The following is a 19,799-nucleotide window of genomic DNA, read 5'->3' on the forward strand; positions in this document are numbered from 1 at the left end:
GAATACAGACTGTTGAGAATTGAGATAGATTTGATTTTATCAGTAAGCATATTTGCCACTTCTGACAAAAAAAAAAAAAAGAGGCCAACTGCAAACTAAAGACACCTCATGAGTAATACAAAAGTTCTTCAGATTTTGAGGAACATTAAACTTTTGTATAGTCTGTGCCCCAATTTTCCCCTGACCGCTCTTTTTATCTCTGGAAAAATATGGTGATTGACTCATCTGTAATATGCACATTTATTATGCACATTATGAAGGTTTAAATGACATAATGCACTTCAAAGCACTTTAGAAAGCTCTATTTTTTGCTTTGGCAAATACACATATAAATAATCTTGTGGGGTCTAATTTAACCTTTTGTATTCAAATGCTGATGCATCAGAGAATGAAACACAGATCAGAACTGGCAAAATTGCACATCCAGGATAATTGGATTATTTTAATTATGTTCATTATGATTCCTCATAAATCTCCCAAAATTACTGCTAAATATATGTACCATAATAGAGCAAAAATCTGTTTTCATCTGAAAAAAAACATGCTGTAGTGTATGTAAAACCAGGGTGCATTGCATATTTAACATTGGTCATTCGCAATAAAAAACAACTATATTTTTCCTCCCATTTGATTAGGTTTGGGGTATTTAAGGCTTTTGTTAATTTAAAATTATCTTTTCCAAAAATCTTCACATTTCTTTGATTAATAGATAAATATATTATTTCACAGGATTTGTATTAGAATACTCATAGTTTCTTTAATCTTCTCCAGTTTTGGGCCTAAACTTGTTCCTATTGAATTTAATATGTTTCACCTAAAGGATCTTTCCTCCCAGGTACTTAAATCATCATTCTCACAACTCCCTGAATGTAGTTCAACTATCTTCTTGTGACTAACTGCACTATTTATATTTCAATCTCCGCTGAAAAGTAGGGCTCACAAATCAGGGGCTTTTTCCTCATGGTTTTCTTTTTAGAGCCCTGCAAATCTTCCCAGGCTGACAACAGCTTTGTGGAGCAAGTATAAGCTTAGCAGCAGGAGGCTGCCTTTTTCCTTTTTTCATTGCGTTCTGTAGGCTTTAAGTCAAAAACAGTTCATGAGCCACAGGCTGTAAACTCCAGGTCTAAATTCCTAATGGAGTGGGAGTCTGAAACCTTTCTCAGATACCAACTTGCCCAGCGGGCAAACATGTTCTCACACTTGGTTGCAGCCTGAACTTGTCTGAGGGTCTCATGCACCCAAATTCTCTCTTGCATCATTCCTCTGGGCCAGGCAAAGATTCTTGGGCATACAAGAATCTGCTACAGCCCAGTTTCAGCTCTTCTGAAGCTTAGCTGATGGCAAGAAAAGAGCCAACAATACCAATGTTTGAAGAGTGTCATGGCAAGGACTCAGGGAGCACAGGCCCACTCGTGGCCCCTGGTTCGTTGCACAGGGTCACGTTACACTCTGTGCATGTGCCTTCTGGATTTGTTGTGATGAGGGACATTTTAGCCAATTGCAAACTATGGGTTACAGAAACACTGTCCAAAATTATGTCTGCAGTTAAAAGGCCTCCTCACACAGTTTGTGTTATACACTCCATATTTTTTCTTTCAAAGGATTACCTTTTATTAATCTCACTCTTTTGTATTTCAATATTTTGAAGTCCTCCAAGTCTGAGGAAAAAATTGATTGCAGCCATTACTTTAAAAGGGGAATTTATAATTATTGTAAGAAAAAAACAACTGAGCTCTGAATGTTCTTTGTATACAGCTATTACAGCATAATATCTATTACTTATCTCTCCTGTCATATAGACAGACAAGCTCTTATGTTAAAAAAAAATTGTGTGCAATGCTGTCACCATTCAAATTAGAGAAACATTAGAAAGTAATATTTGTCTCACTTTCTATTTTCCAATTATAGATTCTCAGATTAATTTACACTCTTCCACTTCTTAAAACAAAAAGTTCTTTTAAAATATGCACCAAAAATTGCCACATTTCCCATGAAACTTTAATTAGAATCTTATTCAGTCAAAGTATTGTTATAAATATTTACCACTTAAAAATCCCTCTCTTTATAGATTTAATGTTCCTGACATTAAATTTGTGTTCCTGATGTACATTTACTCCTGTGCTTGCCAAGAGAACACCCACAGTTCCGTTTCAGTGATGAAAAGAGCCTGTTCCCTTGTCTGAAGGTCTTCACTTCTCATTATCCTATTTACAGTTTAAAATACTGCAAACTCAGAAATGAAGCATGAAAATGTTTTCCGCCTTGTTTTAATCCGTAAGAGTGCAGCCAGAGATCCTGCTGTGGACTGGCAAATTGCAAGAAATTTGTATTTTAGTTGCTTCCTCCCACCCCTTGCCACCATATGACTGTGACATCAAATTTACTAGTGGTAAGAGAAATAGGAAACCTCTGTCCTCCCCACTTTTTAATGTCTCACAGTGTGGCATACAGAGCCTACCTAAACCCTTCACAGCTATAGCACACCTGATGCAGACCAAGTATCATATGTAGGAACATTAAGTTCCTCCAGCTTCTCTTTCCCCATGTTTCCATTGAGTTGCAAAGGCCTCATTTCCAAAAGAAATTTGAAAAAGTAATTCAGACTTGAGATCTTAACCTATATTTGACCTTTCTGGTGAGACCATCAAGAACCATGTCCCTTAAAGAGTGTATTTTGCCATGTGAAGACAGGAAACAGGCACAAGAGGTGAACCACGCATTGTCTTCATTCCTAACCAAAGGGAAATAATTATATTTTTTGCAACGGATATCAAGGTGTTAATCTGGACTGGCACAAATTGAACCTAATGGACTAACCTCAGGTGACTCCATGATACACATCCAGGCCGAGGTCTGTGGTGTTTTGCAGCTGGAGCTCCCAGAGAGATCAGCCTTCCACTGTCCGCTCACTTGCTGCAGGTGTGACGTAACTTTGAAGGCTATAAATATTTTCTGCTGGACTGACCATGTGACCATATGCTTTTCACCAACATAAGCCTAAATACATTCTTGTGTTCTCATGGTACCTATCAGCAGCTAATTAAACATGTAAACACCAGTAAGGACATTTTACTGTCAAATTCTGATGTTGAGTTCTGCAGCACTGGCAACACCACTTATCAGTGGCAGATGTCTCTTATGGAACTTGCTCTCATGTGCCCCTTGCTAGATTCCAGTTTTATTGACCGTCAAAATGCAACATAAATCAGCACACATAGTTTTGTTTTCATTTGCAGCCATTTGGGAGGCTTTGTGTTTCATCCCAAAGAAGCTGCAGCAGAACTCTGTAAAATGTACTGATGTTACTGCTGTGTTCTTTTTAAGCCAAATTAGTTTTTTGTGGCAGCAGCTGTCAAAGTAGTATCAGCTATATAAGTAATGAAACAAATAATTAAATCTGATTTTTGCTATAAAGATAGCATGAAACTCTTAACAGAATTTTTGAAAACTGCCTTTAAATGTGACACAATATAGCAGATTTCTAAAAGTGGTCTGTGTAAAAATATTTCCTGAAAAAATAGCAAAAATTTAGGAGTAAGTTGGACCATGTTACAGTGTCTAGCAGTTTACCGCTAAAACTATATTTTTTAATGGCTCTGCTAGAAATTTTACCACTGCCAAGGCATGAAGAAAAACCTGCCAAAGCCTCTCTCCCTCCCAAAAACACACAGAAATGATGGTAGGGAGCCTTGCAACTACACATGCATAAGAAAAAGAATTTCTTATGACTGTGTTGTTTGCCAGCAGTCTAACATCAGCTGTTCATCCTGCATTAGTGTACTATTTGAGTAAATTCAATCCAGGGATGGATTATTTTATTAAATGAAAATATTTTGAATTAAACTGTTTTGTCCACAGAAAAACAGAAACTTTTTTTACAGAGCAGAGATACTCATTTGGTAAAATATATTTCTTGCTTTTTACCCTTCTGTGCTTTCTTGTAGACACAAAAAGAATATACAAATTATTGCTGCTCATTGCTGTTCCCAGGAATTTAATAAATTGGCCTCATAGGTGAGCTTGCTCTGTAGCATTCAACAGACAACAGCTGTTGATATTTAAAATGAAATAAAACAGAAAAACAGCGGTGGAATCCTTTCTAATATAAGAATCATTGCAGTGGGTAGTATTCAGCTGCAGTTTCTAGCACATCTCACTGGTCTTCATCTAAACACATCAGAAAGACAGTGTGTCAGTTTAAATTCCACTACAAAAAACAGTCTGAGGGTCTCACTTACATGTCCTAATAAAAAACCAAATCGAACCAAACCAAACAAAAAAAAAAAAACAAACCAAAACCAAAACAACAAAATAAAATAATAATAAAAAAACCAAAACAAAAACAAAACAACAAAATACTGCATTCTCTCTCATAATTCAAGACAAGTGTCCGCTGTAGTAAACACAAGATGGGTGGACCCTTCAAGCAAAAGGTGCAATGCCCTCTTGTAACAGAATGGGTTTTTTCAGTGAGTGATCTTCCATTTGACCTGTACGAGGACCAGCCCTAGTTCATAAATCAGGAAATATCTTAATCTGATCATTCATCATATGAACAAGGGAAGGTTGACTCACTCAAGCTTGTAACACTGCAACACTGAGGAACACAATAGCAGATTATGCTTTGTTCTCAATGCAGAATTCAGGCTGAAGAGATTCGGTCTTTCAACAAAACCTGGCCACCAAGTTCAAAACAACCTGAATCTTATTTTCATGCCTTTTTAAGACTGTGCTGAATCGTACACACAAAATAAAACTTATAAGTGTTTTTTTTTCTTTGAGACTGGCAACCCATAATATTATTTCATGTTTCTATTTTTGCACTTGAAGCTCAGGTAAGGAAATGGCCTTCAAGGGAAAAACTGTAAAATTTCCCATTAGACAGATATAAAGAAACTTTTGTCTATATCAGCACTAGTAGGCTGAAGTGTGACATGAATACAGTCTACAAGTTTGGAAGCACAGAGCACACTCATTCCTTTTGCCAAGGTGCAGAATTTTAAGGTAAAGCCTTTAAGGGGATTGCAGGAAATGTTCATCCCAGTGCCACAATCCATGAACACAGAAGACATCAGCCATTGGGAGCTAGTGATTTTGGGCTACTGGTATATTCTGTGCAGAGATCATCTCTAGAAGGAAGAAAAGATGAATTGTCAGATGAGTTGCATGTGAGATTACAATTGGGGCTGGATAAGGTTCAAGAAAAACCTGAGGTGAAGGTTTGTCATAATTTCAAACCATTTTCATTGAGATTTTATTTGATCTGAACATGGAGGCCAACTAAGAATAACTTGACTGTATCTTTAATTCTTATTCCTCAAAAGGTTTTCAATCACTAGTTTTAGAAAATGAAATTAATTAAATTAACTCATCTGCTTCCTTAGAGTGATGCTGAAATGTGAAGAAATCATAAGCACTAAGAAAAAGAAAAGGTCATATTATCTGAAAGGTACTATATAAAAATACAGACTCCATACAGTACAAATACACATGCTTCAGTAATCACTTGTGAGTTAACTCCTCAGAAGTGTCATTTTTAATTATTCAATAAAGAGTAAGCAATGCTAATGATACCTAAATATTCTTGTACAAATATACCTTTTCTTCACTTTTATATTCTAAAAGTAAACTTTTATGCAACATTTCAGTTACAGAAATGTTTCTAGCTAGTTTAGTATGAAGTATAAGCAAATGCTTTTAAGCTAAAAACTTCCTCAGAGGCAGTGTCACATCTGTGTGACGCTGTGTGTTCTTTAATGTACACTAGCCTTCCTGGCTGAAAGCGCAAAACTCAAATTTTATAAAGGCTATTAGGAGTGAAATTTTCAAAGATGTGTAAATAATTTGAAAATTTACAGTCACTAAAATTCATATGACATAATCTGTACCTGCATGGGTGTAAACAAGTACGTTTATGACCCTGCATGTGTTCCTGGACAAACATAAGTCAGTTCAGACCAGAAGCCAGGTAGGTGCATTAGTTTTACACCACATTTGACCTGGTGTATCCTGTCAGAACAGGTAGGCAGCCTTGGCCCACAACAGCCCAACATGGTGCTTGTCTGATCAGACACAAGTACAGGCAGAGAAAGAGACGCTCTGCACATCTGTGTCAGCACACGCATTCAGCACCTCTGAAAACTTTGGCCAAGGCTTACACAGCTCCCACTTACCTTTCAAAATGCATTCCCATATGGTGCTTGAGTGCCTCCCCAGGCTCCTGTTTGCCCCTTAGCCAGCAGTGAAGTTATGCTGTACGGATAAACTTACTCTTAGCTCTCCCCAGACCTGCCATTGGTAGGGAAGGAGGCCAATAGCAGCTGTAGGTGGGCTGTGGACACAACCCAGCATTACACTCACACAGCATGTTCCAGGTTTGGGGTTATATAAGGTTCCCATGTGTCCAAAGGACTCCTCAGTAGGTTATTACCATAACAACAATAATTTGTAAAAAGAATGTTGGCATTCTTTTTAGTAATTTAGGTATTTATCAAAATCTATAAAAATGAAAAAAAAATACCCACATACAGATAATTAAGTAAAGGGATGTTTTACTCACACAGCATTTGCCAAAAAACAGCTATAAGACCATGAAACATAAATTGCATTAGAGATCAATGTTCATCTGTTTGAATGCCTATTAAAAGGCTTATATAACACAAAGCAGTAAATGAAACCTTAGTAGAGGACTTCTAACTTTTCCTGCTCTGCTCAAGAATTGTCCAGGCCTATGTTTAATAGATGTTCAGCAATAAACAAAGCATTCCTTTCTCTTAAATCAATCTCCACTCAAGATCTAAGATGAAGGCACAAAATGGTACAGTGTAAATTGCTCTAGAGTAAGGGGATAAGTAGGGAAATATGAATGTTCTTGTTTATGATTTTGTGGCCCTGCACAGATACCATTCTCATAAACAGATCAGTCTCTCAGCTTATGGTTATTGTTCTGAGATAATATGATATGACAGGTCCAGATGTTTGAAACTTGCAGCAATTCACAGAATGGCAGCAATAAATTCTGCTAAAGGATATATTTAATTCAATTTATAGTGTATCTGGCACTGTCAGAGCTGTGGAATTTCTAGCTGAGTATAATATAGAAACCATTACATGCTCCAGCAAACTTTGGAAGTGAAGTGTGCAAGGCAGAGAGGATGTTGCGAAGCTGGTATGCTTTCTATCTGTTAATCAGCAATCTCTGTATTGCATTGCTATCACGTTGTATTACGCTAGATTTTCCTAGTCTTGAAACAATTAGCAGAAAAATCCTTTATGAAAACTTCACCCATGTTGTGCAGACCGAGCTCTTTAATCTCATTCTGAATTTCAGAAATCCATGTAGCATGAACCTTTGAGAGCATGGTGTGGTCATGGTCTGTGCACTAAAACCAACTTTTCTAAAGAATATATTGTATATCTATTTCATATTCAGTCACCCTTTAAGTCAAGTTATCCCATGAAGACCATTCATCCAGTAATTATTTACCTAAATATATTTTATATACCTGTGCACTGTGACACCATAAGACAATAATTTAAGTTTCTTTGTTACTAGAGCTGTAGAACCATCAAAAGGGAGCTGCTTATTTTTTCACATGATTAAGGGGAATTTGCAGTGTCCCTCCTAAGACATAAGTATTCTTATATAAAATCCTGTATATGTGTATATATTTGTGTGTTTCAACTTCTGTCAGAAATTAGGGCTTATTGAATTGCCTGAGCCACATGCATGCCAGGAGACATGAAAAAGAAGTCTTATTTTTATGGTGGTGATCCTGCCAATAATCGTCTTCAAACTCTGCACTGTTCAAGCCTCTTCATTCTCAACATTTGAAAGGCTGAGTTCTATCATACAGCTGGGACTATTAACAGCACTATTTAACAGACTTGTTTATATTATTCTTCCATCTAGAAGGATAGGTATTATAACAGACATTTTCCACTACCTTTAGAGCTGAAAAGAACATCTCATCAGACCACATCTCCCTGCCTTCATCTCCCTCCTCTGTGTATGAAATGGTCCTTCCCCCTACAATTTACTCTTCTCATTCACTAGTTATATAATACAAGAAAGACAGTGAATTGAAGAATGGCAAATCCAGTTTACTATGCTGCACAGCTTCTTAGCTGCCAACAAGTCTGCTAACATTTTTGAAGCACTTGTGCATAAGGCCTCAATGCAAATCACTCAGAAGAGCCTGGATATTTACCTGGCTCAGAATCAAACGGTTCTGTTTTCTTCAGGGATGAGCAAGTCAGGCACCATCACAGGCCTCTGCTTTACCTGAATTCCTTCAGTACTTTGTAAATTATATGATATCAAGGACTTCTTTACCAATAGGAAAAGTATTCTTTGGTATTTAGAGTTACCCAAGAGTGTGCATTCTCTATCAGCATTTTCTTCATAAAACAGCACAAATACTCAGGTCATCATAGAATCATAGAATAGTTTGGGTTGGAAGGGACCATAAAGATCATCTTGTTCCCACCCGTCCACACCATGGCCAGGAATGCCACTTACTAGATCAGAATCATCAGGGACCAATCCAACCTAGGCTTGAAAACTTCCACAGTTGTGACATCCACTGTTCCAGTGCCTCACCACCCACACAGCAAAGAATTTCATCCTAATATCTAATCAGAATCTCTCACTTTAAAACCATTCCCCTTCATCCTATCACTGTCTGCCCATGTAAAAAGTCACTCTCACTCTTTTTTATAAGGCCCCTTTAAGTACTGGAAGGCCACAATGATGTCTCCCAGAGCCTTCTCTTCTCCAGGTTTTTCTCAGCCTGTCTCCACAAGGGAGGTGATTCAGTCATCTGATCTTCTTTGTGGTCCTGCCCTGGACTCACTCCAGCAGGTCCGTGTCCTTCCTGTGCTGGGACCCCAGAGCTGGATGCAGCACTGCAGGTGGGGTCTCACCAGAGCAGAGCAGAGGGGCAGAATCCCCTCCCTCTCCCTGCTGCCCATGCTGCTCTGGATGCAGCCCAGGATACGACTGGCTTTCTGGGCACATTGCCAGCACATATCCAGCCTCTCATCCATGAGAATTCCCAAGTCCTTCTCTGCAAGACTTCTCTCAATGGGTTTGCTCCCAGTCTGTACTCATATCTGGCACTGTGCTCTTGAACTTGACCTTGTTGAACCTCTTGAGGTTCTTGTGGGCTCATTTCTCGAGCTTGTCCCGATGCCATCCCATCCTTCAGGTGTGGCAACTGCACCACTCAGCTTTGTGTCATCTGCAAACCTGATGAGGGTGCACTCAATCCCACTATGTCATTAATGGAGATATTAAAGAGCACTTGTCCCGATACAGACCCCTGAGGGACACCACTTGTCACTAGCCTCCATATGGACATGGAGCCATTGACCACAACTCTCTGCCTGCATTCATCCAGCCAATTCCTTATCTACTGAATAGCCCGTCCCTCAAATCCATATCTCTCCTGTTTGGAGAAAAGGATTTTGTGTGTGAGAATGTTAAAGGCCTTACAGAATTCTAAGTAAATGATATCTGTGTCATTAATCTCATTCTGAATTTCAGAAATCCATGTAGCATGAACCTTTGAGAGCATGGTATGGACATGGTCTGTGCACTAAAACCAACTTTTCTAAAGAATATATTGTATATCTATTTCATATTCAGTCACCCTTTAAGTCAAGTTATCCCATGAAGACCATTCATGGGACACATCACTAATTAATGGCATTCGTTTCCTAGCCTCAGCTAGCTTCAGTTTAGTTTCTATTGTAAGATTTAAATCATTACACTAAAAGATTGCTTAAAAATTGAGACTGACTCACTTAAATACTCTCCCAGTTTGTCAGTAAATCAATAATTTCTCACTGAGACAGTTGTGCAACAAAACTTGTGGGGAAAACATTACTCAGACCTGACTTCTGTAGCTTACTTCTGAGAATTTATGTGACAATAAAGAAGTTCCACGCTCAAGATACCTCATACCTGCAGCTCCATTAGGCAATTTCCCACTCAGAAAAACAGAAAACATACATTTACTGTAATGTGTCTTAGACAATTTCATGTTGTTTATCTATTATTTATTCTCCCTATTGTTAATAAGTAATAATTTTTTTCAGAATTGCTCTTGAAATCCATTTCCTCTTTAAAATCATCCATATTTCCAAAGATAATTATTCACCCTTCAGAGACTAGTTTTAGTATTGTTTTAAGAATGCTGCACTAATTTTCATTAGTGGACTTCATTCACATGCAATGTGACCACACTTTTTTATCTAGGCACCTTCAACCTGTTACTTGCGTATTCAGGATCATTGTTCTGTCTCCTTTTGAAAATATCTATATAATAAAATTTTTAATTCCATGTAATGCTTGAAAATGGAAACAAAGAAATAGTTCACTGCTTTTTCAATATCAACTGTACTTTGCACTCCTGTCCTGGTAAATGAATATTCCCTTTTCCTTCTCTTATAGAAAACTTCTAGAACTTCATTACATCATGCTGTTTCTTATCTATTTTCTGTGGAAATAATTTACTACTATACTATTATGACAGCTGCTTTCATTAGATGACAGCTCTTCTTCACTTTCTTCTCTGTCAGTTTGCCTTCCCAAAGACCTTTATGTATCAGCTTCTCATGTTTTCTAACGGTGATTTCTCAAGTAGTTTTTTCAGAGATATGTTTTCTCATGACTTCTTTACTTTGGAATAATAAACTATTTCAGTGTATGATAATTTCCATTCAGATTAGCATCAGTTCTTTTTACTGAAAAATAAGACTAGAAGCTCAGTCTCTGAGTTTCACAGCAATACTGACTATTCTATCACCTAGCTATCTAGGGAATGGCGTACACTAGCCATCAGAGAAAATCAGAAGTCATATCCAAGTCCAAATGGCCATATTTCCACACCCATGACTTTGTAGTTATATCAGGTCTAGAGTTACCATTTGCTCTTTTACCATGGAAAAACCACATTCTGACTGACAATTCAAAGATCATAACTTCAATATCAGCAGATTTTCTTACTCTTTCCTCTGAGCTACTGTCCTCCTGCATACTTCACATTGCCTTTAGCAGCCCTTCTGGGGCACAGGCTGAGCAAAGCTGTGAAAAAACCACAACATCCCACTCACTGACCCCATTTTGCCCTAGGCTGCACGTTTCTTCATATCTCTGTTCTGATTGGCAAGCCTATTCCAACGGGAGAGGAAACTATGCCATTAATTAACCATTTCTGGGTTAAGCAGATGGAGAATGTGCATTGATGTGGACATGTAAACAGATACATACCTATCTCAGTATGTGTATACACAAAGGAGATGTACGCACATTTTTATATTTCATAACTGCCCCTTGAATGCCAAAATATCGTCTATTCTGAAAGCAGGTCTGCCTCAGAGCATGCACTCATGACAAATGCTTAGGGGGAGACTTGTTTTACTGTCCTCTGCCTTTTCTACAATTATGTGGGAATGAGTTTTTTACTATGTTTTGTGAGTTTTTCTTGCAAAGCTCTACATAAGTGTTGTCACTCAGTCACGTTAACATCCTAATTATTTTCTGCTATTTTTTTCTATTCCTTCAGAATGAAACATATCATAGTTTGATATATCAGAGAATATAGAGGATATAGTGGAAGAAAACCAAACCACATCACCCTTTTTAAATGCTGCTAAATTAACCTTATTTGTTTTGGACTGAATTGTCACTGACAGACTACTTTTAAATCAGTTTCTCTGTACCTCCCTAAAGTCAGTGTCTGTGACAGTAGATATGTTTCCCTGGGCTGTAGACTGTTTCCTAGCTTCTCTGTTTGCAAATGTGGATTAAATATCTGTGGATTTGATTTCTCTTGCAGCTCAGCAATATAAGATGCAGTCACCTGCATTTGCAGCTGTCTTCCTATAGATTGCAAAATGGATGGAATTTATTCTGTTCAGAATTTCTTTTTCTTCCAGTTGTGCACATCTTTACACAGTTTTATTAGGACCCTTTTAGGCTTGATTTGACTTCTAGTTGAAGATGAAGAAATTATTCACATGGACAAATTTATTACAGTAGTCTGTGATTTTTCTTGCCTGTAGTGATCAGTCTCCTCTTTTCTGCACCAAACAGGCAGTTCCTGTCAAAGTTGATAATAACTGCAAATATTCATACTCTTAAAACTCAGGTTGTCTTATCTAATATGTTTCTGTTTACCTCCAGTATAGTAATTAAACGCTAGATCCTCAAAGATATTCAAGCACCAACATGAAACTGGTGGAACATCAGTGTCAAAATATTTTTTGCAGGTTTTTTTGTAAATGCAAGCTCACACGTTTCAAGAACATCTGTGGTTCCAGCAGTCATTTGACTCCCCACTCTCAGTCTACCAGCACTAAATAGGTCATTCAAAAATTCCTGCAAGGGAAAAAGAACATGAAGAATTCATTTCTGGGGGGCCAGTACAACCCAGTGTTTTAATATGGCATCATTAATGAGGCAACAGACCTCAGAACTTGGACATTCCCTCAGGAAACTCTGATAATGTTACCTTAGCTCTTGGATTGGAATGGGTCTTTTCATTCATTAATATCTGCTGTCATAATTAATTTGAACATATTAGAAAAATTACCCCACCAACACCACTATCTGTCTAGGAAATGAGTGGATATGAGTACACCTAATTTATGATGGTAAATGAATTTCATCTAACTGATTGTTGGTCCTACATAGGGGTCTTTGGTTTCGTGTGTACAATGCTGTAGGGGCAGATGCATCTCGTTGTTGCATGAATATGTGCTCCATTGATTCACGTAAGAAGCATGCAAAATTTCTTTTAACCTCTCCCAGTAAGTCTGGATTTGTGTGATAACCACACCTCTAAACTTATTTCTCCCTTCTCAATCATGCTACTGCAGTCTTTCTAATTCATACACTGGTTCCACCACAGGAAAACAGACAAGCAGGATTTTCTCCTTTTTAGCTCTGTGTGCACAACTTACATGTTTGTCCAGGACAGCTGAGGATAATGAAGAGTTACATATCAAATGGCAAGATATTATACTGGCTTTGACCATGGCTGGATGCCAGGTGTCCAAAGTCATTCTATCACTCCCCCTCCTCAGCTGAAGAGGAGAAGCATAAAGATACTGAAAAGCTCATGGGTCGAGATAAGGACAGGGAGAGATCATTCACCAATTACTGTCACAGGCAAAACAGGCTCAACACTTGGAAATTAATTTATTACCAATCAAATAAAAGTAGTGTAAAGAGAAACAAAACAAATCTTAAAACACCTTCACCCATCCCTCCCTTCTTCCTGAGTTCAAATTCACTCATGATTTCTCCCTGCCAGTGGTGCAGGGGGACAGAATGGAGGTTGCTGTCAGTTTAGTCACGTGTTGTCTCTGCCCCTCCTTCTTCCTCAGGGGAGAACTTCTGAACTTCTGCAGTTCTTCATGAACTGCTCCAGTGTGGGTCACTCTTCCATGGAGTGCAGCTCTTCAGGAACAGGCAGCTCCAGCCTAGTGTCCCCCAGGGTTACAGGTCCTGCCAACAGACCAGATGCAACACAGGCTTCTCTCTCAGCACAGGCTTCTCTCCCAACACAGGCTTCTCTCCCAGCACAGGCTTCTCTCCCAACACGGGCTTCTCTCCCAACACGTCCACAGGTCCTGTCAGGAGCCTGCTCCAGTGTGGGCTCCCCATAGTGTCACACCCTCTCCAGGCATCCACCAGTTCCTACGTGGGCTCCTCCATGGGCTGCAGGTGGATGTCTGCTCCACCATGGACCTCCATGGGCTGCAGGGGCACAGATGCTTCACCATGGTCTGCATCACAGGCTGTAGGGGAATCTCTGGTGTCTGGAGCACCTCCTGCACATCCTTCTGCACTGACCTTGTGCCTGCAGAGCTGTTTCCTTCTCATATTTTCACTCCCCTCTCCAGCTGCTGCTCTGCAGTGGCTTTTCAGCCTTCTTAAATAGACTGTCACTGAGGCCCTACCACCACCATTCATGGGCTCAGGCTGGGTCTGTCACGGAACAGAATTGACTGACAGACAAAGCTTCTGGCAGCTTCTCACAGAAGCCACTCCTGTAGCCCTCCTGCCACCAAAACCTGGCTACACAAACCTGATACAGATATACCCTGTGCCAATTGTGTGACTGGGCCAAATTCTGCAAATTCTGATTTGGGCAGACCTCAATGGGAAATTTACCTCCATGAACTGCAGAATTTAAATCACAATATATTCAAGGTTTCTTTCGTTTACAGATAAATTTATATGACTTTTTAAGGTGACAGATGTCCATAAAGTGTATTTCTATATCCATAAGTCCTGTATGTTTGCCAGTCAGATGACTCCAGTCATCTCTCAGAATTCCATACGGCTTAAATTATTTTGAGACAAGTTCTTTTGGAAAAGTTGAGATGATCTAACTGAATGCAGCATTCTTAAAAACCTCGCGTGCTCCATCTGCACACTTTCTCATCTTTTAAAGGACGATAGCAAACACTACAGAGGAAATTCTTTGCTGATGACAAAGGTGCATTAGCTTTCCCACTTCCTGCTCCTCCTCCATCATTCCTTACAGGTTGATCTTTACAGCATGTCTAATACATTAATTTAGTCTCCTTTTAGCTCTGGTAACCTCACTGCCTCATTTTTGGAGAAAAACTTCAGCAGCTACAGCTGCCACATTGTGTGTGTTTGGTTTCACACATCCAACTAGATTAATATTTCCTGGAACCTCTCTTAAGTGTCAGAATTTCTTAAATATTGTGTAGTAAAAAGTGCTATCACAGTGCCACAAAACATTTTGTTATCTGCCAAAGAATTCTTTGTGCAAGCTGGGAAAAATTTATGCGAAGATGGGAAATTATTAATAATATATGACTGAGTATAATTAAAATATATTTCCATTCTGCATGAAAAAATATTTGGTAATTCAGATATTTTGCGGTGTTTATGAGTCATAACTTTCCCCATCCAGGGGATGACCTTTAAGTAGTCTTTTCTTGGTTGGTACAATTTCAGACATGAATTTCATAACATATAAGAATATTATAGGGTATTTCCACTCATCATTGTTCTGTGTCAAAGAGATAAATAGGATGATGTAATATAATTTTCCTTAACTGAGCATGCTATGTATTACTTTTATCATATGAAAGTAATTAGTCAACAGGTAGATCCTATTAGTTGCAATTGCTATCACAAGAAATCTTATCTCAATGCTCAGTGTCATCACTTGCAATGTCAATATCAGTTGCAGAAAATAAGTAATATATACAATTGCTAACTCAAATTGCATGACTCTGGGACTAAGGCTTTGAGGGAAAAATTGTTAATTTCATCATTTTTATTAACCCACTAGTATTTTTTTCCTCTCTTAAGGCCACTAGGACTAGAATATCACTGAATTAAAACTGAGATTCTCCCATATGCAGCAAATTTTGACATGGCACTGCATCTAACATCTGTAAAAGGGATCAGAGATTAGGTGGAGTATATTCTAGGAACAGATACTGAATTTACACTGAAAGAAAATCCCCAGACCAAAATCGCATTCCTAGTTGCCAGGTCATTATTCTTATCAAGATGAAAGCATCATCAGTTTCTGGGTGACAAGTTCTTATGAAAACCAGAACACATTTAAAGCCCAGAATTTACTGTAGTCCAGTTTATTTCATAACGATCAGTATTAGATAAAAACCTCAAAACCCTGAGACAAGCCTTGAAAGAAGCTGCTGCTTCCAGCGTAGCAGACAAGAGGCAAGGCCCTGTACTCTGGGTGGAAGCCTCCAGAGCTCCTTTAAACAGGAGAAGCAGCAGGAAATGAAGAGCCTCTTGGCTTTTCTGGTGTTACCACATTACTCAAGGTGCACATTCTGTCACTGTCATCCCAGTTTACCGTCCACTTGTTGAAGAGTGTCCATAAAAACGGGAAATCACACAGTCCACCTTTCTTCACCTCACTATCCACTCCCACTGCCCAGTGCACTCACTTTTCCTTTGTTCCTGCAAAATCCCATCTGCCCTTTTCTCCCCTGCTTCCACTTTACTCCTATTCACTTTCACTGTTCCCAAGTTTACTTTTGCCCATGGAAAATTTTAGAAATACATACATGAATATTTGAGACTCAGTTCTTTCTGGGTCCCTAGAATACTGTTTTCCCATAATCCAAACAAGGGATATGCTGAAATACAGCTCCAATTCCTTCCCAGTCCATGCATAGAATTTCATTTCCACAGGAATCTTGTGTAAGCACAGAGGAAAGGACTGGTGGATACATGGATCTGGCCTTGGCACAAGACTGGAAAATGGGACAGGTCTGCACTCCTGGATCATAAATCTAAAAAGTATTCCCATAAACAGATACATTTAGACATTATTTAGAAAATAATTGTGGCGATGAATATCCACCTACTCAATCTACATATTACCCATCAAGCCTACCACATGCTATTTTCTACATACTTCTGTCGGGAGAAAAACTTTACTGGTGAAGGGACAACTAAAGTTGTGATGCCTGCTCAATTGTTCTATCTTCAACTGAGAACATTTTATTGTTTTGAAGATTCCAAAACTGTCCACTAAAAATAGGATTGAAATCAAAGTAATTCACAGTCCTCAACAGCCTGTCAACCTCTTGCCTCCCAGCTTGCATTCAAAAGTTAAGCACAGAAAGGAATCCAACTGAATATATTCTTCTTCTATTTCATTTGCATCAAGATACGGGAAGTAATACATCTACAAGTCCATGATAAGAGAAAAGTTCACTGTTTGAAATACCAGGTAAGTTTTGCTGTGTTCTCAGTTTCTCTCTTGGTATGCCATCACTATCTGAGGCAGATGAAAATGAACCAAGAATGAATTTCCAGTTTCTGGGATATGGAAACTACAGAAAAGGGGCAATTTTTACTATCTTCTCTGCACACTTTGCAAATAGTCTTGCTTCACTTCAATTGCCAAATCACTTACAGAATTTATGACAGAAAAGAACTAAAAACAACACGTCACACATTATTTGATGCCTTTTCCCAGTAATACTAAGTTATAATCATAACATTGCCATGTGTGTCTCAACATAATAAATTTTGAACTAGTACATAACTTCAGTAAGACAGTGACATGCAAAATGATGAAATAAATCATGTGAGCATCTGACAAAGACTGCTGCCAGTCCACAGATCTGTGATAAAATAATGGCTACTACAGTAAACAAAAGGAGATATATTTGCTGTAAAAAGATACATTCAAGTCTAAAAGTGTAAAGCAACAGTGCACTTAGCATTACTCTCCCAAGAAAAATTTGGCATAAGGAATAAGAAGGCATTCCTATATGGGGCTGGGTTTTAACAACAGACTTTGAAACACACATGACACCCTTTATACAGATTCAAAATTCTAAATTATCACACCAGCAAAGCCTGGGCTCAAAGAATGAAAAAAATGGTAGAAGAACGTTCATAACCTATGGAGATAATCAGATCTATACTGACTAGCCAAGCAGGAATGCTTAAAACGTTTCTTCTTTTTAATCTTCTGGCTTGCATAGCAAACTGTGACTTACACTGAAATTCTGGAAACAAGTGCAAAGAATAAACTTTATCAAATACCAAGATTTCTTTTCATCTGGATTTCCTGAACACTGGTCTAAAATCTCTGCCAAAACTCTTAATTGCAACAAAGCTTTTTCAGCAATTTGTTTTTTGTGACTGAACAAAAACAGTGACAATGGAAGACAAACACAAGCAATCTCCAACAGAGACACTACTGACACTACCAGCTTCACTGTGAAAAATACAGGCTCTGTATTTGTGAACATGTATGTGTAAACACACAGAGACGGAACTTTGTGAAAAAGCTGTAAGACAACATATTCGATGTGTCATTGCAAACCATGCTAGTTCATTCCTAACCCATTCATGACAACAGAAGAAAAATAAACCAAATCCTAGCTTGATTATACAACCAGCATTTCACCTGGAGGTCCACAATAAGGTAGCTTCAAAGGTCAGGCACATGAACTACATTTTCAGAGGTAAGTCCTACATAAGGACGTTAGTTTTGAAGAGATTAATCCACTTTCTAGATTGCTAGTTTTCCCTGAAATACATAATAAGTACCCTGGAAATAAACATGAGTTCAGCTTCTTTTACATGATAACATTTGAATCTTTCTCAAGAAGTAAAGCTCAATTTCAGAAACATTTATTAGCTTTGTTTAAGTCAGGGGTGACAGAATAAGAGCATGTTCATGTTATAGCAGCAAAATTTTCTGGCTTCCCTAGGTCACAGATGGGAAAGTCCAATGGGAGAACCACGAGTCTGTGAAACCTAGGGGGAAAGTAGCAAGATGTGAAGTGGACCTAATACTAACATGTATTCCTCAAAACTGAAAAAAGTCTGGACCTCATCTGAGGCAAATAGCTCCGTTCCATTCAACATTTTGACAGGTCTTTGGGGAATAAAAACCTGAAGGGTTATTATGGATGAGTTATGAAGGGCACGCAAGTAGATGACACTAGAAGTAATTTGAGGATTGGACATCTTACAATATAATTTTCTATAACCCAATTCAAATATTAAATTCAGTCTAAAAATTTGGACTTCTTAGCCCTCCCTACAGTACTGTATGAATCCTGGTGTTCACAATGTCTATGTTCTCTGTTAATAATGAGACCGTGCATGAAACATAAGAATTTTGTGCTCTATTTCTAACTTAATGGATAAATTATCTCAGACCTCTTGAGTAGCATCTTGTAAGGGGTTCAATTTGCCAGACTGGATTATAAATTCTATTATTTCATTGTTATTGTTGAAAATTTTAATGATTTTGCTTTATATGTACACATCAATGGGGATTTATGGATCCACAGAAATAGCAGAAAACCATTTGAAAAAGTTTACAGCTACAGTTAGCTGTAAGTCCCAACCTGGATCTAAAATCACATTTCTCAGAATGACTGATGAGATTCTACTGTTCTTGAGAAACGGATGTTAGCTGTGTTTCCCTGCCCCTCTAGGCCTTACTTGCTCCCATAATATTTAAGTGTTGCAATACAAAAAATATTTTCAAACTTTGTCACATATGAATTTGCACTAAGGAAATGAAGGCTCTCGTAATAACTTGTCACTAGACTCTTCTGTCATCCTGGGAATTTTAAAGAAATATTCCCTGGAGATATTCATGGAGATATTCATGGAGAACCCATGAATATAAAACAAACAGAAACAAAATGTATTGGAAATTCCCTTACATGGTGTTATTTTAAAGACTGATGAGTCCTATATTTGGTACGGAAGAATCTTCACTGGGATACACTAGAAATGAATGAATAATCCCACCTACAGCTTTTCCTACTCTTCTGCTTTGTGGAGGTGCTGGTGAAGAACAGCTGCATCAGCACACAGCAACAGAAGTACCAAATTCTGTGGGTTTATCCCTTATAGCTGTGCAAAAACCTGCTATAAACTACAAATTCTTTTTGGATTTTCTCACTTATAAGGATGGGACTACAATATCTCACTTGTGAAGAGTGATATGATTCACCACAATTAGATTCAAATTAGAGAACTATTCCTTTTAACAAGTACAAAAAATTACACCATTGAAGAACAATCTGATGTTTATTACATGTAACTGCTAGCCTTGCAATGTGTGAGGCATGCATGTGAATATCAGCACGTCTGTAAAAGTTCAGCAGCAGCAAAGATCCTTCTCCTCGTCAATATTTTTGAACATGATTTTTAATGAACGCAATCTGCTGTGTTTGGAGGGTAAACACTAACTGGAAATAAATTCAAGATGAAAATCTTTATTGTC

At 38.2% G+C, this 19,799-nt stretch overlaps 1 long non-coding RNA gene across 2 annotated transcripts in view; it reads right to left on the reverse strand.

The window, feature by feature from the left end:
- The window catches only part of LOC109143893, a 34,637-nt gene that overhangs the window by 11,735 nt on the left and 3,103 nt on the right, over positions 1-19,799 (reverse strand). Inside the window, exon 1 of one of the 2 annotated variants that reach the window (XR_002044316.2) lies at positions 6,174-6,252. The exons of the other annotated variant lie outside the window; for it this stretch is intronic. This is a non-coding gene — a long non-coding RNA (uncharacterized LOC109143893). Of the gene's footprint in view, positions 1-6,173; positions 6,253-19,799 lie in introns of those variants that run through there. 2 annotated transcript variants of the gene reach the window in all.

The sequence above is a fragment of the Corvus cornix genome, chromosome 5 (genome assembly GCF_000738735.6).
Source record: "Corvus cornix cornix isolate S_Up_H32 chromosome 5, ASM73873v5, whole genome shotgun sequence".
Classification (NCBI taxonomy): domain Eukaryota; kingdom Metazoa; phylum Chordata; class Aves; order Passeriformes; family Corvidae; genus Corvus; species Corvus cornix.